The sequence below is a fragment of the Lagopus muta genome, chromosome 2, assembly GCF_023343835.1.
Source record: "Lagopus muta isolate bLagMut1 chromosome 2, bLagMut1 primary, whole genome shotgun sequence".
NCBI lineage: Eukaryota > Metazoa > Chordata > Aves > Galliformes > Phasianidae > Lagopus > Lagopus muta.
In genome coordinates this window covers 28,560,277-28,584,667 of record NC_064434.1, presented here as the reverse complement: position 1 = coordinate 28,584,667, position 24,391 = coordinate 28,560,277, and the positions used below count along the sequence as shown (strand labels likewise).

Below are 24,391 nucleotides of genomic sequence, written 5' to 3'. Positions count from 1 at the left end.
TTTTGTGGATGTTAGTGTGAATTAAATGGAAATAAGCTTTTATTGCAATAGCTTGATGTAACGAGTCCTGTTAAACTAATCACTGCAGTCTATGGCTATGAAGTGTCTCAGAAGAGAAGCTTAGGGCTCGCTTATTTTAAATAGTGTGTTATGATGGCTAATTGCATCTTATCTAATTCTCCAAGTGGGAGTGTAGAGTGAGGCTGTGTTGCCTTAGCCTTACTTTTGTAACACTTAACTCCCCTCCACAGGAGGAAACAGTTCTGTTCCTGCTGCAGTTAATAGGAAGTTCTTGTTGCTGCCTCCATCCTGTTCTTGAGGTGCTGAAGTAATACGGCAGAGCAAGGGATGGTGATCCTGGCTTTGGAGAGAACCTTTGTTTTCTCTTTTGTGAAAGATAATGATGCTTTCTCTCAAGGTGGGTGTGGTAAAACAAAAAACAGAAATCTTTTTGTGCTGAAACGGCTTGCCTAAAATTGTATCGTTGTGTCCTAGTTTGTCTTGTTATGTTCCAGCCTTTCACTACGGTCTAGAGAGAATGCAGTGCTTGATTGTATTACTGGGGAAAAAGCAAAGGACCTGACACCAGGTTATCATATGTGTTGGTAAAGGCTCATTCTTGTGCTGCTGGCATGTTGACCTCTTACCAGGTCCATGTTGGCGTGCAGCTCCTCTTGTAGTGATAGTTCTGAGTGTGTACATACAGGGCAGCCTGAGTTTGTCATACCTAGGTCACTGGGGCTGTGCCCCATCAACTGCAGCTTAGATGTCAGCTCCAAGCTAGCCTCACCCCACTTGCTGACATCCTGAGCATGCTCTCAGACTGGGGTAGGGTTCAGGCCACCCTGCTGCATCATTGAGGTCAGCAGGACTAAACTCAGCACTATTACCAGCTGAGGACTTCTGGACTTTGTGTCGTTTGAGGCCTTCCTCAAGTTGTTTCTTAGTATCCTAAAGTACCACTGAAGAAATACTGCTAAAACAACTCTGCACCAGTGGGGCAGTGATGTTGATGTAGACAAATGAAATAACTTAAGGATCTGCAAAATTCCTGTTCCTTAGTTGCCTCAGTGGAACTATAAACTTCATGAATAGTTGAGTTTTGTGCAACTTGTCCAGCTTGCAGATATTTTTGGTGAGGATGTTGAAAGGCCATAATCTCATGCTTAGTTGATGCAATACAGGTGAAATGCACACACTGACAGATTTTCCTTCTCCTTGGTGCTTTCCACACTTACTGCTTTGACATTAATGGAGCTTCTAATTAAGATCTCGCAGCTTCAATTCATGCAATTGATGAAATGCTCCAATATACTCTATGTGCAGATTGCATAGAAAGGCACATCAAATCTAAATGGAAACAGGTTGTATCACCTTGTGGTAATTGCATGTAGCGTGCAGCTACTGAAATCAGATGTGACAAAAGCAGTTGTCTCTGTTGTCACTCAGAGCAGCTGTAGGTCACAGGGCACAGGTCTGTGGAAGCAGGGGTGACCAGGCCTGTCTGCTCCTTGACAAACGGTCTGAACTGTGTGCTCATGGTAGTGCTCGCCATTTTTATGTCCAGAATCTTGTCAAGCTGACTTTTAGGGACCCTGGCCCTTCTGATTCCTGTGATGTTGCCCTCTTGCCCCAGGAAAGGGCTTTCCTGAGAGATGCTCTGCTCTTGCTTTGCTGTTTAAACATCAGCCTCATTTTGTGATAGCTCTTGCTGAAGTTTGCACGCTATCTGAAAGTCTTAGCTAGTATCCAAACCGAGGCTGCTTGGTGGAGCTGAGCCCTATTGCTGATGCGAATCTCTTTTCTGCTCTTTCCAGTGGCAAGCTTTATTCTGATGGTGTGTTCTTACCTGTGGTTTACCCAATGTTTGTCTTTCCTGCAGAGCTGTGTGCCTGTTAGCTTAAATGCTCCTCAGTGAGGCTTTGTTGTTCTCCAGCTCCGAGCTGAGAGCTATGGAAACTGACTGCAGACTGACCCTGTATTGTGGTAGGAAGGGAGCACAGCTAAACTCTGAGGACAAAAGAAAATGAATGGAAGGTATATAGTAAGGTTCTTCTGTGAGTTGTTGAGCTCTTCCAAATCGGGGAAGAAAAGGATTAAAAGTGAGGAATATTAAAGACAAATCGAAGCTGATGTTTGAACTACCAGTCCAGGAAACTCCAGATACAAACTGAATGGTAAGTTTTCCACTGAAGTCCGTAAAGAATTTTTAAAGACAAATCTGAATGGAGAACAGCAAGGATTTACATCTTTGTGTACTGGAACGGAGTAATTATTGGCAGCTGGAAAAGAAATTTCAGATTCTAGGCAGTGGGAAAAAAAAAAGCTGGTCCAGGTCAGAGACTGGAGCTGAGTAGATTTAAAGCCTTTAAGGGGTGAATCTAATGGTTTGGACACGTATAATAGAACGCATTTGTGGAAATGCTGATACGGGAAATGAAGTGTATTAGTTAGGGCTTAAAAATATATATACCTGCATTTAGATTTTTTGAGTACGTTTTCAGGCTGGAACAATGTCTGAAAATATCTCAAATGCATTGTTTGTGCTTCAGGTTGTAGTCATTTAACTTTTGAGTCACAGGTTTTTTTGCTCTTTGTAAACCTCAGAGCACATATCCTGGTAGACTTGGTGTTAGGGCTGGACTTGTGTGTCCTTCAAGTGTTCCCCTCCTGCTGCATTCCTTCCTGAACTTCTAAGGACCTCCACAAGTCTGGATCCACTTCAGATTATCCTGAAAGAAAGGTGAATGTATGTGGCCATCACCAGCAGGGTGAGGTCATCTGCCTTAGCTTTCTAGGGTGATTTTTAATGTCTGAATTTGGACCAGGACACCAAAAGATACGTGCAGGGGAAGAAAGCTTCATTTTATTTCAGGCAGGAACATTGACTTTTTTTGTTGATTGTTTTCTAGGACTTAACCTATATATGACCTCATTCTGGGAAACATGCTCAGAACAGTTTTCCAAAAATCATTTAAAATAGAATAAAAAATCCAAAATCAAATTTACAACCAGTTTTAATAGTAACATACGGATTTTAGGCATAGACAAGTACTTGACATTTTACTGAAAATCAAAAAAGGAAAAAGGAAAATGATAATATATATTTATAAAATAAGTGATGCACAGTGCAAGGGTTGACTGACCTGAGCGGTGTCTGGCTCTCCTGTCCAGCTCCTCTCTCCACGGTGTCACAAAGTATGACATTTTCCTTTGGTCCGTTCTCCTGCCTCCTGGAGACACCCTCCCAGCTCCTTGTGTCCCCCAGTCCTGCAGCCTCCCTTGCGGCAGGAGAGTATGAGAACCTGGCATGTCCTTGGCTCCATACAGCAACAGCTAGAACGTTAGTGTGTTATCAACACTGTATTTATCCTAAAGCTAAAACGTAGTATCGTATCAGACAGTGTGGATAAAAAGTCAACCAGCTGAAACCAAGACAGTAGCAATGATACCAAATGATACAAAAGAATAGGGTGAAGGATGTGGGTGTCTGGACAGTTCTAGAAACAGGCCCATGGAAAGACTTAACAGAAGCAATCTGAGAATGGCTTGGGTAGAGAGAAGGCTTGGGAAATAAAGAAAACATTCTCCAACAGGAAAAGCAGGAGGAGCTTATGGAGGTGATGTGCAGCTTCCTCAGTGAGGAGTCCCTACAGTGCCTGTGCAAAAAGACTTTGCTGCTATCGCTGTTCTGGTACAGCAACAGTTTGCCTTTCTACTTTGGCACTCTGTCCAGAGAAAGCAATCTAAGATCCTTACCCAGAGAATTAAATCAAATGTTTTCCTCAGTTTTCTGCAGGGCCCAGAGGGAGTGCTTGGGTCTGGCACCCCATGCCACCCCTTCTGCCTGCCCTGTGGCCATGTGTCAGTGCAGGGTGCGTCCTTTGGTTGCACTGCACTACACTGCCTCCAGGTAAAACTGAAAATAATAGAAGAGAAGGATATAGCAGTAACAGCTAAATCTTTTTTGCAATCCCAAACACAGATACAGGTTGGGTGGAGAATAGCCTGAGAGCAGCCCTGAGGAGAAGGATTTGGGAGCGTCAATTGAAAGCTTCAATCTGAGCTGGCAATGTGCACTTGCAGCCCAGAAGGCCAACCGTATCCTGGGTCATGTCAAGAGAAGTGTGACAGCAGGTCAAGGAAGGGGATTCCGCTCCTCTACTCTGCTCTTGTGAGACCCCATCTGGAGAACTGTGTCCAGTTCTGGAGCCCCCAGCATAAGAAGGATATGGATCTGTTGGAGCAGGTCCAGAGGAGAGCCATGAAGGTGATAAGAGGGCTGGAGCACCTCTCCTAGGTGCAGGAGAGCACCTGGGGCAGGCTGAAAGATGGGGAATCTTCAGCCTGGATAAAAGAAAGCTCTGGGAAAATGTTATAGCAGCCTTCTGGAACCTGAAGGGAGCCTACAGGAAAGTTGGGGAGGGATTCTTATAAGGGCATGTAGTTACAGGACAAGGGAAAATGGTTTTAAACTGGAAGAGGGTAGATTTAGATTAGATATCGGGAATGAATTCTTTACTGCAAGGGTGGTGAGATGCTGGAACAAGTTGCCCTGTTTTCTAATTCAGGACCATGTTGCTGGAAAAGCAGAAGTGATTTTTCTGCTTTAGATCAATGTGAATGCTGTATGCTGCTTAACCTCCTTGTTCGTTTAGGATTCAGGCCATAGTTAAGGCAGTCTGAAATGTTTTTGCAGCTAGCTAGTCCATGAAGTACAGCACGTTTGGCCTATTTTTGGAGTTTTTTGTTTGAGGCAGAGATGTTTTCGACAGTTGCATAATGGACAGGACTTCTTTTTTTACAATCCTCCTTGTGTGCCAGCATCTGGTTACTGTAATCTCGCTGCTGATCAGCCTGTAGTTTTCAGAAACTTTCCTTTTATTTATTTTATTTTATTTTTTTGCCTGTCATGTTCCCTGTTTTTGGAGGTGGGGAGAGGTGAGGCCTTCAAAACTGGCGGTAGCACAAAGCTGCTGTTTGCATTTTTGTAGAGCCCTCTGGCCCCAAGCAGTACAGCTGACAGAGGCCTGCTACATTTGCATCTTGCATTTTGCTGGCACTTTTCAAGTTATTTTTGTCACCCTCTAAATACCCTCTTTGCCCCCACTGTATTCTAGAGGGTGTGTTAGAGAAGCAGCACCAAGGGACGAAATGATATCAGACCATCTTAGATGGCTTTCTGTGGAAAGCATTGGGACTCTGTGTCCCTTTGGTACAGGAAAGGAAAATTTTTTATTTGGATAAGGCTTCAGAGAATTTTAAATGCTAGAGCTTTGGGAGAGTCTATTTCACGTTTTCATTTTGATTAAATTTAGAATTGTTCATTTTTTCTGTCAAAATGTATATTTTTAGGCAATGAATTTGATATGCTGAGGAGATGCAGATCACTTCATTTTCTGTGATTCTTCCAATGAAGGGTCAGGAGAAGGCAAGACTTGGTAGCTGGCGGTACAGGGAAGTCCTGGCTTGTCTGGCACTGCAATATTCCATCCATCTGCCCGGGATTTCTGTCTGTGTTCAGCTCAGATAAGCAACGTGACTGTGTTGATTTCTGTCTGTATCAGAGGGGATTGCACTGGGCAGGTATTTTGTATTGTGCATTGCTGCTGGCTTGTTTTCTTTTCAGTTGCTCTTTCAGAAGATCTGAGCTCAGGATAAACATCCACTCTGCTGCTGAGTACTGTGCTTGGAGCCTTCATACTATGATACTCAAGTGGAGTCACTCAGAGGAACAAGATTGCTCTGTGAACAGACTCCTTCCTTCTGTGAGTAACAGGGTGAGTAGAGAGACAGATTAACCTTGCACTATACTAAAGCAACTGTAGGAACAACAAAATGAGTGTTCACAACTTAGGAAAATCTGGAATTTCAAATAAACCCGCTGCACTGACCTAGGCACAGTTTGTCAGTCATTCCTATAGGGTATTCAAACTAAGCAGTGAGGTTCCTGCTGTGATGGCTGTTGGGAAAGACTTTGCAAAGTGTGTCAGTTCTTCCAGGGTCCAAATGCACTTTCCCTTTCCAAGGGGAGCTGTAGGCATTTGGTTCCTTGCAGAGAAGTACTGGAGGCCAAAATCAGCAAAACACTTTTAAGCATGTCCTTAAGCACTTTGTTGATGAAGGGAGACACGAACTCTTAATTATCTGTGCTGTATAGTAATCTGAGAGGCTACTTGAATATCTTTTCAAACACTTATACTCTAGCTCTGCCCCAAAAGACTGAGCCCAAGAAGCCAGTGCTTTACCCTCTGGCTGCATTTGCATTCTGTGAATGCGCTCACTAACCTTCAAGTAAATGGGGCTGATATCTGGCTCTCTGTAGGATTTTTGCCTGTCCTGAGTGCTTATCAGCTTAGAAAAATAGGTGTTATGCCTTATTCAGCATAAACTGGAGCACTGTCCATCTTACCCACATACTGTCGAGTGGGAGATTATTAAATCATCTGAAGGAAAAATGAAGAATGAAACTAGAAGGGGAAATGGCTTTCCCTTTCACACGCTCACATCTGTAGCATAAGCATTGGTGGCCTCAGCCCTATGGCACAGCTGGCACTTCGAAACCCTTCATGGGAGGCAAAGAAAGAAAAGAAACACCCCCGTTCCCTCACCAAAGCAGCAAGTGATTGCAGCTGTTCTGGAGAAGGGTTGTGTCAGCACAACGTACGTAGCCCTGCTCAGAAAGTTGGTGTCAGCAGCCATGAAAGCTGGCCTGTCAGCATTTCTGTTGTATTTCATACACAAGATGCATGTTACTGAACAGTTACACTGAAGGCAGAGAATATTCCTTGGTAACACAACTTGGAAGTAGCATCTTCCTGTGGGAGTAATTCAGACCGTGTGCTGCAGAAACCTGTGTGGTTTGGATGCAAGGCTTCGCTGCTGGGGCTCACTGCAAGCTGCGTGGGGTGCCAGGGCCACAATGCCACAGCCTGGCAGGGAGCCTCAGCCCATGTAATTACTCCTGGTAATTCTAATTAGCTTCTGATCATGCCAAAAATACACATTCAGCGTGAAAAAAGCTGGGAGATGCTTAGGTTTTTGGCCTCCAAATCCTCCAGAGGGTATATATAACTCTAGCTTTGTCCACCGGTCTCAATGTGTCATCGTGGTGGGACCACTTTAAAGGGTGGAACAGAAAGCTGGGATGGAGCTTGAATATCAGTTGATCTTCTGCTTTAATATAACTTCATTGCTCCATTGAAGTCACCATTTGACTGCTTTGTCTGTCTCTGAAAAACAAGGAGCTTCTTTCTCGTTGTCTGAAGGCTGCAGCTCAGAACGAATATTTTGTTAAGTAATGTAGCTAGAGAAACACAGCCAGACTTTAATTTTATTATTGTTACTATTTTAACTGAATGAGACCTTTTGTCTCCTGTGAATAGTCAATGACTTGCCACACAGTCCTCATCTCTGCTTACTGGGAAGCAGAAATTCATTAAGAAAAAAGCAAAAATAAAAATAATTAAAAATAAAAACAAAAACAAACAAACCCAAACCGACAAAACAGGCAAAAAGTCATGCTCAGAGTAGTTAAGGAAGCAGGAGAAAAGGAGCATAAAATCCCCAGGCGCTTGCTGTTGATTTGATCTCTATCTGTGTACAGGAGCTTGACTAATTAATTGCATGTGGCTCCAACTCTGTTTTCTGAATCTCTTGCAGACCTCTGGATGTGACTGCAGTGATCCCAGCTGGCACAGAAACTGCTGTGATGCTAAGATGTGCCTTACTACGTGTTGGTTGGTACCAGCCTGCTGCCTGCCTCCCAGCACAGAGCTGCATAGCACAGCAAGCTGTATGAGGCTCTCCTTCCTCAGCAGCCCTCGCTGGTGCTCCTATGGTTTGGGTGCTTGCGTGAGGAAGTGAGAGGAGTATGAGGAGTGCTGCATTCTGCTGGGTCACTGGTGCTGGGCGGAAACTCCAGCTCTAGTGGAGTGCAAGGCCTCAACAGTATTTTTTAATATATGTACATCAGGAAACAAAGAGCCACCACTACCACTGATAACAACAGTCTGTACCAAGTGCTCTGCACCAGTCATCTGGCCACAGCCAAAGCCACATTTAAAGCAAGGCAGTGTCTGTGGAAGAGCTAACATTGATTTAACAAAGCGATGCCAGAGGGAACAAGTTAGAAGAAATGTTTCCATGGCTGTTGGTTTCTTTCCTTTCTTTTTCCTACGTCTTCCTATTACTTTTTTCATCTTCAATTCATACTTAAACCCTCCCAACCTTTCTGAGAGTCAGAAGAGTGGTTCTAAGAGTCAGGAGCCTCTCAGAAAAGGTCAGACAACCCAACTGCACAGTATTCTGATTTTCCCATGGGCCTTCCACTAGTACTGGCACTCAGTCAAAGCAAACATGTATTCTATCTGTCAGAAGCAAGCTTTAAAGCTTGGTGATGTGTCTATAGCTTAAGGTACTTGTACTTTTTTTATGTATACAGGTTTTATATCTCTCCCTTAAATATAAGCTGGCTTTCATTTTCCTTTATGAGCCTGATCATTTTTCTATACTTTTCAATGAGAATTGCATCGGGCTTCTCACTGCCTTTTACAGGGCAGCATTGATCTCTCTCCATTTTGGAGGGAGCTGAATGATTTTGTCTAACTAGAGGATCTTATCCTTTGTGTTTACAGTTCATTTCAGGATATCTTTCAGTATGACTGATATAAATGCTAATTGTGGGTGGGCTAGGTGTTAGGGGACTTGTGCAGTCTTGCAGTTTATGTATAGGCAATATATTGCTCTTCCTAAGGTTAATAACAACTGATTTTTGTTGTATTGCTCTTCTGAGAGAGTAACTCAATTATTAATTTTTAGTTGCACATGCAGGCAGAATCCTGTTTGTTTCACAAAATGCAAATAAATGCTCTGAGGGCTAACTGCAGGAGTTTCTGCATAAGCTACAGCTTAACTCCATAGAACATCACCCCATAGCTCACCCAGGAACTGAGTGGGTCATCAAACCCAGTGTGTATTCTCAACCCCACCTTTCTAAAAGCACCTCAGCTTGCAGGATGCCTTCTCCCACGTGGGCTCATGGTGTCTCAAGCTGCCCAGTTAGTGTGCTGGGTACCACGGAGTTTTAATGACCTTCCTCATCTGTCTGCATGTCCTCCCTTAAGTTATATGGAAGCTCAGATGTGTTCTCTACTGGTGTCCTTGACATGGGCTAAAATGGAGGACAGAACCTCCTGAGAGTTTCTAATAGTGTGGTGGTCTGACAACTCAAATGATTTTGGTGACTCATAAGGAGGCACAAAGGCCACCTTTTTTTCTGACTGAAAATCAGATGGCAAAACCCAATAAATTAGGCCTGAAAGAACTGAAAAACCTCTCTTTAGTTACCTGGGAAGGCGAAAAGGAAGAGGATCAATGTATTCACTACAAAAGCATCACAAAGTTTCCTTTCTGTCCTGTCATCCATAGTGTCTTCAAAAACACTTCTTCCTGAGACAGAGCTTGAACTGGTTCTTTTTCATCTTCAGCCCTTTACGCTATTACAACTAATCCCCAGTGGAAATATTTCTTTTCCTTTCATTACTTTTTGTGCAAATATTTATACAGTTATCTTGCTTGTTTCCTTTAATTCGTATACCTTTAGACCAAATAAATTTAGTTCTTGTCATCTTACTTTCAAGGTTGTATTTTTAAGTAATAAAGCAACGTTAAATATAGTTGGAAACAGACAACATAATGCACCTAAGATTTCACAGTAATTCAGGCTTTTGGAGACAATAGTGTCCATTTGACTAAGACCAGCAATACAGTGTTATGAATTAGTCCCTTGTCAGGAGTTTTTGAGCATTTGAAATAATAACTGTTTTTTAAAATGATTTACGTGTTTGTGGTGTAAAAGCCTATCTTTGAGATCGCGTGTAAACTCTTCAACCTGTTTTAACAGTCATTACAGTGAGAACTTAGATATTTAATTTCTAAACACTGAATTAATTTTTCTTTTATCTTGTTTAAGCACCGTGCAATAACTTGGAAACTCTTGTGACATCTGACAAGGGACTTCACAGTGCCTGATGGAACCTGTTGCATGCTCCCTCACATCCTGCTCTGGCAACGGTAACACCATTCATCCTCCAGCTAGTGGGGCTGGGAGGAAGTCCAGGTTTATTGCTCTTTCCTGGGGGGCTGGAAGGTTCAGGAAATTATGGGATTTAGAGATTCTTAACTTCTGAGACATTTGCTTCAACTGCTCGTAACTGAGAAATTCAATGTGCCGCATTCATATTTCCAATGGTTTGACCAGTCATTTGAGCTTTGCAAACTCACGCTCTTGGCTCTAAGCACTGGATATTTTAAAGCAGGCTCATAATGAGTGATAGGAAGCTACCTTTTCCAGGTGACACTCTAGACACTTTTTGCCTATGTACTTAGTTAAATTTACCAAGCAAGTAAGCAATAAAATAAGGTCCATAGAGGTATATAAAACCAGAGTTGCTTGGATTTACTGCCAAGAGTTGCATGATGAGTATGATTAAGAGGCACTTTATGCTGACTTTCTAATAATTCTCTGCTAAAATATGTACTTCAGACAGTTTTGTCAGCTTTATTGTTACTTTCTAATTTTGGTCTAAAGATTTTTATCAGATACGATTTTTCCCTTTAGGGATTATAGGATGCGTAAATTTTTGATGATGAGAGAGTTCCTGTGATTCATTCCAGGACTCCAGTGTTTAAGATGAAGCTCCTCACCACTGTCTGTAGGAAGTGTTGTTTTTCACTCACTCTGAATTCTTTTCTTGAATCTTCAAATCTTCAGGTTTTTTTTAATATTATTTATCATATAGAAAAAAAATCCTTTATGTTTGAGATCAGGGGTCTGTATCCTAGTGTGAATAAAGGAAGTATTATTCTTTTCATTATTGGAAAGAAATGGAGCTGAATTCATATAATTTTGCTCGTATTACCACTGAGTTCAGACTGTGATTGTGCTGAAAGAATGTAGAAACTGAGGTCATCTTTGGAAACCTACTGCCCCAAAACTAAACATATTATGTTATCTTCATTTTCATTATGAAAATTATTTCAGTCTTATTTTTTAAAATAAATATTAAAATTGTATCCATCTTAGCCATGAGTCAAATGTGTTTTGGACTTGACTCACTTGCCCAGCGTAAGTGTTACTGCTCTCAGTCTGTCTGGATTCTTGCTTTGGTCCAAAAGGGCACCAGTGACTCATAACTCCAGTGTCACACCATCTGGACCTGCATAGATAGAACTACATCAAACCACACCTCTAATGCCTAAGAGGACCTTGAAGAAAAATAAAATAGAAAACTAAACTTCGCTGTTTCTTGGAAACAGTAGGGTGAAAACTCATCAAATTTTTTCTTGTAAAATATTTTGACTTTCCAGTAACAGCCTACAGAGGCAACATGAATCTACGGGCTCAATTCAGATCCATAAGCACAGGTGTCCAGTTATTTACTAGCAATCCTGCCTGACTTCCTCAATCCTATCTGCTAACCTTGTAAACACATTCTGGTTGCATAAATGCCTGCCCTTTGTCAAGATGAATCTATAGGCTCTTTGTCTGTGTCCTGGCTTTGGGGGAAGTTGCCCACTCAGCTATCAGACAGAAGCAGTTTGGTGTCCAGTGCAAAGATATGCTCATGCAGTTCTCCTGGCTGCCAGATACAACTCCAAAGGATGAGAGTGTTGCAAAAAAATGTTGTGCCAGGACATCTGAGATATTTCTGCCTGGTAGCAGTCCATTCCACCTTCAAAAAACTGTATCTGGTAAGGGATGGGACTCATTTTACCTAACTGTAGAGAAGCTACAGTCTTTGCCAGTTTACATTGGGAGTCTAGATTCCTAGTTTAGAAATATAGGCACTTTGAAATGGGTTTTGTGATGAGGAGCTGCTTAGGATGAGTGAGGTGATGCTACCTGCTTCTTACTTGTGATTGAAGAAGAAACCTAGGTGACTAATTCAAATTGTAGCCGTAGAGGGTATATCTACACTGGGTAAGGAAAACCATAATGAGCCTGCAAGAGAGCACAAGGGCACAGCCAGGTATGGCTTTAGTACACGACCACTGAAAATAGGAATGTAGCTTTGCTGCTGTATTCAGGTCCAAAGCCATGCCTTGGGGTGGTTGTGGCTAGGCTGTTGGCTGTAGGGTATACAGCCCTTGGAAAACAGCACAGCAGGTAAACTCCACTGCAACACTCACCACATGGACCAAGCTATGGATCACCAAACTATCCCATCTTGTTTCAAAAACGCACATTAATTCGCTCAGTGGCTGTCAAAAATTCTATGAAGTTCAGTGTGGATTTGCTTAAATATTTACCCTTTTTCTCAGTGTTTTTCTGTTTGCTTTGTTTTGTTTTGGTGGGACTTGCCAAATTCCACGTTCTTGCTGCACTTTAGGAGTATTTATGATCGTTAGCTCTAGAGTTAACATGTTCTTTTCTGGGAGGGTTGTGCTAGGCCTGCAGTAGACATACTTCCTTCTCAGGGAGCCTTCGTGTCTCTTTAGAAATCCTCAGGTCATACTGAAGACGCTCATTTCCTCTTTGTGGCAATAGAAATTCCCCAGGGAAAGTCCCGGGGCACTTGCCCTGAGCTGTCAAACTAAAAACACAGCACTGCTTCCTCTGAGTACATGATGAACTTCATAGTTGTGTGATGGTCTACAAGCTGACTCATTTTTCTATTCCCTTTGTCTTCGCTTCATTCTATGATAGTTATATATATATATGTGGACATATACATACGCATACATACTGTAATTGGGAACGTGGATGGGCTATGCACCTAGTTGTATTTCAGAAAGCTAAAATTAGGCTTTTGGTGTTAAAACTGTATCCATGCCCTGAGTTGTGGTTCAGCTTTCCTTTCTCACTGTTTCCTTAGTAACCATAGTTACTGCACCTTAATTACTGCGAGCTTATTTCTCTGAGATTCCTTCTTTTACAATTACTGGTGTAATTTCTTACAAATTCCAGCAGAAACCCCCCACAATGAACACCCCATTTCTTCCTCTGGCCTCGATCCCTTTCCTGGCCTAACTGTTCCACCCGTAAATAAAACCTGCCCCAGTTTGCTTTGTGATTGGTTTCCCACCAAACAAAATTGGTTAGTCACCAATTTACCTGTACTCCTTTTGGTTGATGAGAGCACCTGATGCCACCTGTGTCTAATCTAAAGAAAATAACTCGTGCTCCTGGCTCCTGCTGAGTATGGTGATGCTCAGCAGTAAAGCTTAGAAGATTGATTATCCTGAATCATTTTCACCAGCTACCAGAGCTGCTAGTATTTTTTTTTTAATATATACTTGCAGTGCTTCTCTTCTTAAAAAGTATGCAAGGATTTCAGGTCTTTGGCTAGCAGGGGAGCATAAATCATCATAGACACCGTGATGCTGATGATTTGTATTCTTGTAGCCCCTATTCCATAGTCCTGAACAGCTACAAAATAAAAGGCATTCCCTTGTCCCAGATGATAGATAATCTTGGCATAGAAGAAGGAAAATAGCAGATGGATAGAGATGCATGGGGGAATACAGTCGGTCTGGGTCAGGATGGTGCCTGTCTAACTGCAGTTGAATTTTTAAGGCTTTATGACTGGATCATTTCAAAGGAGAGATACAACATAAAGATGACTGTTATTGTGCTATCATAAAAGAAAAGGAGGAACATTTTGTAATATATCTAATAAGTAATGAAAGTCTTTCCTTTTTTGTGTGATACCTGTTTACACTGCGGACTTCTACATGAATAAATCACTGCTGTAGTTGTCACAATCCAAACCAGTGCACTGCCATAAAAACAAAAGCTAGACCACAACACTTTATTATTATTATTGTTATTAATTTTGATATAGAACATGGCTGTCAAAAATGTTCTGGCTAGGTGAGCAGAATTCAGTTTAAGATTGATGCCTTAGTGCAGGTGCCTATAGCTCTTCCTACTGCTGCATATTCCCATTTCAGTGAGCATAGAGGGCATTGGCTGAACAGCCATCAGCTGTCTGAACAGCCATCAGCTGTCTGCTATGCAGTGAGTCCAATCATTCTTAGGCTCCCTGAGCTGCATTAGTTGGGTTGTCACTGAGTATAACAGAGCTTGTTGGTTAGATTTCCCACTAAGTTCTTGGAACTTGGAGGCACAGCCTAAATTTCCAACATGTTCCATCCTTTTGCCATCTTTTAAGTGCTCTGCTCAAATGTATCTGCTCAATCTGAAGTCTCCAGGTTGGCCAATAGATCATGCTTTTTAGATGTAGGTTTACTGTAAGACTGGTATCATATCTTGCTATACTGAACATCTCTGATTCCTCTGAATACCACAGACATCACCAGACATCAGAGTTAGGGTGACTAATTCAGTTGTCCTTGCTCTTTAATGCTTAAGAAGCCTGCTCAGATCCTGCCAATATGATGTACATCTTCATGTTGGTAATCTCAAAAGCTGGTATATGAGCAGTGGCTAAAGGATAACTTGGTAACTATCTCTTTCCTAGTGTTGGAGGAATGCTCAGCCTAGATCTGTACAGGGGTAGCATCCCATTAGGGACAAAGAATTTGATGTGGGAGTGAAAGAAAGCTAGTAGGCAGAGATCCTACACAGCACGTTCTCAGTCAAACGCTTTAGGTTGCCATGGCTTTTACTACAATCCACTGTCAGTGCTGTATTCTTATTTTGAATGTCTTGTCATGCACATCACATGAACTGATCGCTGTCTCTGCACTCTGTACCAGTGACTCAGCTCAGCAGGGAGCAGATACAGCAGGAGCTACTCATCAGGTAACTGTGAGTGGCATCACTGCTACAGGGATGCAGTATGCTTTCTGCAGACTGGATGCAAACCTTCCCCTGACACCAGGCAAACCCACGAGCTGCCAGACTCTGTGGTTTGTGCCCTCATGACAGGGCTGTGGTGTTGATGTGCCTTTCACTTGGTGTAGTACTGCACAGGCCGGGTGCACCTCACGGATCTATGGTGATATCTAACAAGCACACAAGGGCAACCTTAGGGCCAGGAAACTAACAGATCCATGCTTTGGTCCTGCATCTTGTGCATACAGCCCACTGAGGTGAAGACACACCATTTTCTCAGTGTTACCGATCTCATCTACCCTTCTTCACTCTCTATGCTCACTTTCCACTTTATTTTGTTGCATTTTGCATTTAGTTTTGTAGCTAGACAATGGTGCTGGGCTCATACACGCTATCTGACTTGCACCAGTGCTAACACGAGCTGATCTGAAGTGAATTACTCAAGGTCAGGGATTTAGCTTGCTTCCTATGGTTTTGTACACGGGGCTGTACAATAAGTCCTTGACTGGGACAAGCAACTTGCTTTAATACAAGAGAAAAAGACATTTATTTGCAAGGAGAGCAAGACTGATGCTGCTGTTCTGAAAAGCAGGCATAAGGAAGGATGTAAATTTTTGTTCATGTCTAAACTGTATGATTTTCTCTATATTGTTATATTGATTAGCTTTGCTAGCCTTCTCCATTCTCAGAGGAGATAAATGCTTGCAGTAGAAGAATTCTTGGTTATTTCAGGATACACCTCTTTTACAAATGAAAAGAAGTGTTAGAGAATGAAGCAGCAGCACTGCATCAGTGTATGAAACTGCATTACATGCAGAGACATCCACAGAGGACCAGAACTGTCTGTGTTGGTTTGTTGCCATGCAGAGAAGCCACAATTATATGAATCTATTATTTTACTGAAGTGGAAATAGGAATACTTTTCAACCAAAGATTACAAAGATTGCTTTTAAATGTCAGTTTTTAAAGGATATTAGCTATTAAGAGATGTATTGGATAGTGTCCCCTTCATTTTGAGTATAGCTTGCAAAAATAAAAATGTAGTGGCTCCTCATGGCAGGCTGTATTTAGACTTTGAGGTGGTTTTGTGCTCACTCAGAAAGTCAGTACAAAGCTTTAATTTTTTTAAAGTGCAGGGCTGCAGTGATTCTACATGAATTCCTTTCCATACTACACCTGTTTTACAGAGCAGACCACTTGTGAGGTTTCTGACATATACCTAATTCGGGGGGAGGGGGGGGGGGGGGTGGAAGATTTTGATACTATTTATCTGGCAGCTTTACTAAAATTTACTCAGAATTGTGTTCTCAGGAAAGCACAATTTTAACCACGTGAAAGCTTGAAAGAGCTTACTAATCCTAAGAGAAAGAAACTACAGAAACATGTCAAATTTAGTTGTTTTAATTGGAGGTATTACAGAAAACAGAATGTCATTTTCTTCCAAAGAATCAGTGTCCATTCATTTACAGGAAGGGTAAAAGGTTATGAAACTTCCCTGAAAGTATACAAATACATTGCATGAGGAAGACCTTAAAGTTTGTGAAGCAAAGGCAGCATTCTTAGACTATGCCATACCTGGCACTTCTTGTAAAAGACCGCTTGGAGTGATTGCTCCAAGGTGGAGCAAACTGGTTTGGATGAAGTTGAGCTTCTTCACAATGGCCCTGTATAGTGCTGTGTTTTGAATTTGTAGCTGAAACACTCCAATGGCTGCTGCTAAGCAGTGCTTTCACAGCATCCAAGCTCTCTCCTTTTTCCACTCGGCCCCCATGGGAAACAAGTGGGCAGGAGAGTGGGAGGGCAACACAGCTGGGACAGCAGACCCAAATGGACCAAAGTGATATGCCACACTGTAAGCATCATGCTCAGCAAGAAAAGCTGAGGTAGGAGAAGAAGGGGTGGGCCAGTGTTCAGAGACTGGCAGGACATCGGTCTGCCTGTGCAGTCTCCCATGTTTCACTTCCTTTATTCTCTTCCTTTACTGATTAGACTTTATCAGACACCACAGGCTCTGTCACTTTTGTTCTTCCTATGTTCTCCTTCCATCCTGCTAGAGGAGAGGAATGAGCAAGCAGCCCACCATGGTCCTTTTTGGTGCCCAGCATGGGACTTGAGAGGTTCAAGACAAGGAGAGATTTGATTGAATGGCACCTCCTCCTTCTCCTCTGGGACAGAAGTTGCCAGCCTTGCACAATTACTCTTTAGGTTCTTGGGCATCCCTGCACAAGGGCTGTCATACCAGTGTAGGCCATGAATATGACTTTGTCTTTTCTTAAGGGTAATCAACTAGCAGGGGATATGGCACAGGAATCTGCTCACCCAGAAGACAGCCTGGGTGATAAAGAGGGAAAGACGATCTGGACTCTGTCCTGGATCCGGCTGGGATGGAGTTAATTTTCTTCATAGCAGCCTATGTGGCGCAGTGCTCTGGGTCTGTGGCTAAAGCAGTGCTGGTAGCACACCAAAACCATACAGCAGCTGGTGTGCTAACACAGTCTGACATCAAAGTGCCATCACGTCTCCAAAGAACTATCTCCAAAGGACTGAACCAAAACCAATGGATATTCAGGACCATCTTTAAGCACATGTCAGTGTGTTCCTGGTAGGGCCCTGTTTAGTGATATTTTTCACCAGCTTCTTGTGCCATCTTGCAATTTACAGACTTAACCTAAAGAGTTCTCTTTTGCTTTGGGATTCCAGTAGTTGTGCTAATACTTTATTATCAGGTGTGTAATATAACTTCTTACTTAAGGAACTGGTGCACTTGGGTCACTACTGCTAGAAATGGTCTTTATGCTTTGTTTTGCAGTTTGTGCTGTTCTTTTGCAGCTATATAGACCTGTAGGTAATAACATCACAGTTAGCTTACAATAATTTATGCTTGGATGAAGCCCTGAAGCTCTACTGCTATAAACAAAATCCCACAGTTAGCTGTATTTTGAATTTACTAGCCATCTCAGACAGATATACTAACTCTGGAAGCCTGGAAGAGTAATCAGTAATCAGCAAATACATTACAGTCTCAATTAATTCACTGCTGCAGGTCCTATGAAGGGCTTGTTTCTGCCTATGTTTAAATGATACTTCCTTTTTTTTAACAATGCATTTTGTAAAACCAGTATAGAGTCTATCTGGCAGCAATTCATTTCATTCACTTTTAAGTCTGCTAGCTTAGCCATCTTGTTTTCCTAAACTTCTCCAATGGTTAAAGAAGCAAGGACCTTTTCTTGGTCATTTTTCACTTCTTCACTTTATCTTATATTAGAAGACAGTGAGAACTGACAGCAGACCTGTAGAGCAAAACAGTCAGTGCTGAGGACCTGGCCTTTTGAACATGAACATTTTGGAGATCTTTTTCGTCTTGAGACTAGCCCTAGTCTACTCCTATGGACTGAATGCCCACTGCACCTGCAGTGCATTACGTGCACTCCTGCACTTTATCTTCCAGGTTGTTTTATCTAAAAAAATTAAGCTAATGTGCTTTGAGACTCTGTGAATCATAATGTGAACCAAAGCCCAGTAGGTGGAAGGACTGGGAAGTTAGTGGTAAAAGCACTCTTCTGATCCAGACTAATGCACTAATAGAGACACACCCTTGAAGAAAGAGACACTTCTTCAGGCCTAAATTTAAGTGTTTATATTAGGATTAAGTGAATCATGACCTAACAGTTCCAGTTTTCTGCAGGGGACTCTGAGCAAGTAGTTAGAGGCACAGAAGCTGAAGATGTCTGATGTTGCATGGGAAGCTGACATCCTTCTGTATCTCAGACAGATGACAGAGATGTAGTTGTCATGCTTTTTGCTGTTGGTTTTTTTGTTGGTGGTGGTGGGGTTTTTTTTGTTTTCTATTTAAATTGAATCACTTCTCATTTTCCATCATTTTCATACCCAGTATGCTAATCATGATTTCTTTCACAAGTTTTATTCATTTCCTGATGTTTACTTCCTGGCTCAAAACGTCTCACAAACACATCAGCCATCACTACCTTTCACCCCACCATCTGAGCGCCAACCTCATTAAATCTCAGGACTGCATAAAGGAATACTGAAAGAAGGTTTAAATCATATATTGGTGGATAACTGACGGCACTGAGAACCTGTGGTCTATGAACATACCAAATTATCAAGCTGCTTAAAGAAGTAATGAATACTGCTCACACTATCTGCAACAAGCATTCCTTTGTAATGTAGATGAAAGAACACACCAAAGCCATGATACTGGAGCTGTGTCTGCTCAAAAAACACTGCTGAGGGTGATTTCTCCTACTCTACATTTTTAGTCCTAAAACTATGCTGTGGGATTTGTTTTTGATTTGTGTGTTTGTTTGCTTTTTGCATGCTCTCAGAACTACAGATTATTTTACAGCTGTAGGCCAGCTATGAGTTGTGCTACAGGGTGACACGTTTCATGGAAATTTAATGCAAATAGTAATCATTCTCATCAGGAGCAGAAACAGGAGATCTCTCACATTTCTAGCATCTGCAGACACCTGCATGAGAGTGAACTCCACGAGAGTGAACTGCTCATGTCGAGCCAGCTCCCTTACAAAACATCCAGCACAATGGATGTTTTTTACAACCAACAAACTCAAAATTAATGCTCTTGTATGCCTGGAAACCTTTATTTCATTTTCGTACTGTTTCCTCTGAAGAATGTACTAATGCATAAAAACATGTAGCATATTCTTTCAACATGTGTTCGTTCCAATGTTAACTTTATCTCCTGATCTTAACCTGTAGCTTCCCATTACAAAGAACCATTACATAAAACACCACAAACAAAAAAATGCCACCATTTTAATGTTCTGCAAGTGTGCTACAAGTAAACTGTACTGTACTGAATTGGATCAAAATACTCGATGCATTTTGAGCACACTACCACCAGTATATTGCTGGCCCACTTTGCCACATGCAGAAGGACAATGCTGTGCTTATTGACTCATCTCTTCATTCTGAACAGAGGGAACTCACTTGGATGCCAATGGTCCATTCAGCCCAGCCAAACACTGATTTAAAAAACAGTGATGTCTTTCCCAAGCACACCAGAGGCTGCCTGTACTGTACAGAGGCTGCAAGGTGGGTTCAAGCTGTACTATGGGGTGTTACAAAGCTAAGCAAGCTAATTTTGAAATACTGCACACACTTACTATATTCAGATGATATAAGTTACTGCACCAGACTCCTTGAGTGAATATTCCTTAGGATTACTTGTTAAGGCATAACTCAGCTTGTCCATATCAGAAGAGTTTTCTATACTTTGCTCACTCTTCAGTGTCACCTGCAGTAGTATTACAGCTCTTCAATTTGCCACCTCTCATGCTCCATTCAGGTGACAAGAACACTTAATGCATGGGTGGCACTGAGCAGATAAAGGGCTAGAGGGCTTTTACAGGCTCTACTAAAGTGCTTTCTTCAGACTAGAAGTGCACAATACCATGGTGATAAGGCTGTCCTGTGCTGATCTAAGGAAGCCTGTGATAAGGAATATAATAGGAGCAATAAGATATAAAAAATCTTTCATTCCATAAACTGTGTATCTGCGTATACCAACTGCCTACAGTGTTTTCTCTGAAGGTCATGTTTGCGAAGTGTTGCATGCTTCAGCTCCATCTTAGATGGTTTCATGCCACAAGGTGTGGGCCATTTATTGCTTGTCACTCCAAAGCCATTGAACTCTTCAGCTGTGCAGTCTGCTCCCTCCAGCCTTCCCACTGAGAATAAACAATTGGCAGGGATAGGGAGAAGGGGACATCCAAGAATGCCAGGAAGGGCTAACACAGAAAAAAGCCATGCCCTATACAGCAAAGGATTGAGCTGGTGTTTTAGTGCTATGCACAATAGTTTAACTGTGTGAATTAGCCCGCATAGCTGTAAAAATCACTGGGCCCATGATAAGAAAATGAAAGACAGTATTGTTGATGGTTTCTGGTTACGCTTGTTTGCTGTTATATCTCACTCTCTGTATATCTGCCTTAATCTGTGAAGGATCAGCAACCAATAAAAACTGCATTTCTGATTGATTTCACCAGCTTTTTTTATTTATGCAGGTTTGTGCAGGTGATATACAAAGCATGATAAAGGCTGGAGGGAAAGCAGGTGGTGGCAGTCACTGCCTACAGTTAGTTGTCCCACTCACATTGAATGACTTTGAGCCACCTCCAGGAGGGACTGATTGCTGTGGAGTCTGTCAGAGGTAATGATGGCAGCCATCTCCAAACTGTCCATCATGAACCACCTGAGATCCACAACTGTCCTTCTGAGAGCAAAGTACAGAACTGCACAAATACCTATCATTTAACATTGACATTTTTTAATTTGTAGGAATTCAATGAGCTCCATGAGTCATGCCAAGCTTGACGTCAATTAGATTTTTGAAATAGGTGCACTGCACCATCCTGACTGCAGAAATTCACTCAGTCACATACAAAAACTCAGTTAAGAAGGTCAGAGTTGGCTGTCTTGAAAACAGACAAAAGATTTGCTGACCATATCCTTTACAGGGCCACAGTGAGATCCTAATCTAGACTAACAAAGGTACTGCTTCATTTTCAGTGGCATGTCTGCATGTTGCTACTGCTGAACTGCACCTGAAGCAGATGTCCCTGCTTTAAGTGGATTAAAAGTCAAGCCCTTTAACTCAAGCAGAGTGGAATTTATTATTGTCTCCTCATGATGGGTGGGGAACGAGCTGTAGGTGATGAAATAACACACACTGTACTGATGTATCAGCAATGTATGACACCATCACCTCCTTCTACTGTTCTATAGTTATCTATTATTCATGGAGCACAAGAATGGCTATTCATTTAATGACCACAGAAAAGGCAACTTTCTTGACTTAGTAGAATCAATGAAACTCTAGTCAATGCAGCTCAAAGTGATTCAGCTAACCAGCCAGGCATATACAGGCACAGTTCATAGTAGGCCTACCACGTATTTGAGATGTTCTAGAGCAGCCAAGACATCTGCATGGAGCTCACAAGTACACCATGTAACCAGTGGAGCTCTGGAGCCCTTTCTGCAGCAACAGCTGGATACAGCAGGCAATCTCCAAGGGCACCTGGATGCCCACATCTGACCATGCAAAGCACTCTCCTGGGTTTCTTTCAGAGAGTTCCTTTCTAGGATCTACAGCCAAATATAATGGCTTTCCTACTGCAGTTCAGGAGCCCTGCTGTAGGGAAGCTGAGTGCTGGCCCAGGCAGCTGGCTTCAATCTGTTATGGGGGTTGTGGAGGACCCTAAAATATATTAGAGGTCGGTGCTGAGCAGCTTATATAGGCCTTGCTGCATCCTACAGATGGATTAATTCCTCTCGAGAAACTGGCTGCATTCTCACATGATGTTTAAAAAGTCAGTAATTGATGTAATAGCAGCCTGCAGTTCTTAAGATCTTCTGTCTTTCTTTGAAGATGGCTGAGATAAAAACTTCTCTGACCTGTGTTATGTAGAAGTCAGAGTATTTGACTGAAATAGATCTTCCTGGCTTTAGCACTTAGTAATCTCTTGTACTGGAATAACTGGATAAACTGAAGTGCCAGAAGTTCACCACTTTCTAACCACCAATTATGACTATGAGATGACTGAAAATTATTTTTTTTTATTATTAAGGATTGTTTTGCAGAGATCTGATTAAACTCCCAACTATCATCCTATGAAGCCAAGTAAGGTGCTGAAAAGTCTTCATGAATTCTGGCAACCTCTTATTCAGAACTGGAACCAGCAATAAATTGCATCTGTGAAAGAAGACATTGTTCATGGGAAAAACGTAACAGCCTGGCAAAGTACAGATCTGCCCCGCCACATCCAGAGCTTGTTGTCATCTCAAAGACTCCAAACTACATCCCTCTGGGCAGCTGAGGTATAGTTGCAAGTAACTGATGACAAAAATAGGAAATGACTCATTCAGGGAAGGAGACCTTTTTTTCCTCATTCAGCTGCACGACAATGCAGACAGGTCCCAAACCAGGTCCCCCATCTCTTCACAACTAGTGGTTCTTTCTGGACCACTGTTAATCTACATAAGAGCTGTTCAGTCCTCTTTCTCTTCATCAGACTCACTCAGAAACTAGCCACTAGTCCAATGGTAAGCTAAAGGATGAAAACTGATTGCATGAGAGTTGACTACAGCTAAGACATAAAAAATTTAGATGAGTATTTGAAGGGGTTGGGTGTTTGTTTTGTTTTTGTTTCTGTTTTTTGGAGTGCCATACCAACAATCATCAATTCAGTTTCTAATTTGAGAGTTCTTTTATCCTGTTTTCCTTCAAGGCAACGACTAATACCTTACAACATATCTGGTTGGCTAACAAAACACATACTACCCTGGTGACCCAAACTTCAGCCAGCCTCACTTAGATCATCTCTCGCATGGATTGCAAGCAATATGGTCTGCTCAGCTATCAACTCTTAAGAAACTCCAAAAATACTTCCCAGTAGTTCAAGAAACTCCATCACATCACTTCAATTACTTGGATTACCAAAAGCAAAGCAAAGCAATCCTCTGCTCTTGGCACTGCCCAATGATGACACCAAGTCAATTAATTTGACTCCCAGTTCTTATCAGTGGCCTGAGTTCCAGATCATTAAAAAGGCCTCCTAAAACTCTGTGATGAGTTGACAAAGCAAAGCTGACAGGAGTTTGCTCTTCGGGTATAAGTGAGCTTTCTATAATCAGGTGCAATTATTTGTATGAGAGAGAGCTTTCTTACAGGAAGTTTTGTGTGTGAAGTCAATTGCCATACAAGCTAAAGATTAACAAAATCTTCACCTGTTTTTGGATTCATGTGCAAAGTGAAGTTCTGCTGTCCCTAATGTAAACACAGTCGATGTGGGATGCATAGATAAAAGACGTAACAGGAGGGCAAGCTGAGCTGGTCAGCACTAACCAGTGCTCCATACAATGGATACCAACAAGCAGCCTGCAAGGAAGAAGGCAGAGATGGTCGGCCTGACAATTCTGGTTAGAAGCAAAGAGCCCATGTTTAATCCCGAGTTGAACACAGCCACTGCAACAGGATAAGCCTCCATCTCACCAGCTCTTCTCTCCAGGCAATGCTTCTGTCCCAAACGCACGCTCTAGCCAAGTACAAAGCCTTACCCAGCCAAACCCGCCCTGCCGTATCAGTTTTAACCCCAAAGCCCGAGGGACTTCAGGAAGAGCTGAAGCCGCCCGGGCAGCACGCCGCAGTCCCTCAGCCCTGCCTCCCGCACCCCGAGCCCTCCTCACAGGAACGCAACCCGTGCGCTGTGCGACCCGTGTCCGCACGCTGCCGCTCACAACACGAGCGGCTCCGCAGAAGGAGCTGCCATCTTCTCGACACGCACCCGGCTCGGCTCGCTCCTCCCGGCTCGGTCCCGGTGGGCGCCGAGCTCTCCTCGGAGAGGAGAACTTCACAACAGCGCCGATTCCCACGGCGCTTCCGACGCCGCTTCAGCCCCGCAGCACCGCCCCGCGCCCCACGGCCGGGCCGAGCCCCGCTCTCCCCCCCGCCGCCCGGGCGCCTCCCGCGAAAGCCCCGGACCCGCAGCTCCGCCCCGCGCCCGTCTGTGGGCTGGGGCCGGGCGGGGGAGCGGCCCCAGCGGCCCC

The 24,391-nt window shown here is 42.7% G+C and overlaps 1 long non-coding RNA gene across 9 annotated transcripts in view; it reads left to right on the top strand.

Annotated features, from left to right (window-relative positions):
* The window catches only part of LOC125690157 (uncharacterized), a 65,341-nt gene extending 41,103 nt beyond the window's left edge, over positions 1-24,238 (top strand). For 3 of the 9 annotated variants that reach the window (XR_007375535.1, XR_007375539.1, XR_007375534.1), the window contains 2 exons: positions 252-5,780; positions 7,663-16,044. This is a non-coding gene — a long non-coding RNA (uncharacterized LOC125690157). The other 6 variants (XR_007375540.1, XR_007375538.1, XR_007375542.1 and 3 more) reach the window with 6 other exon arrangements.
* Positions 24,239-24,391: the final 153 nt, after the last annotated feature.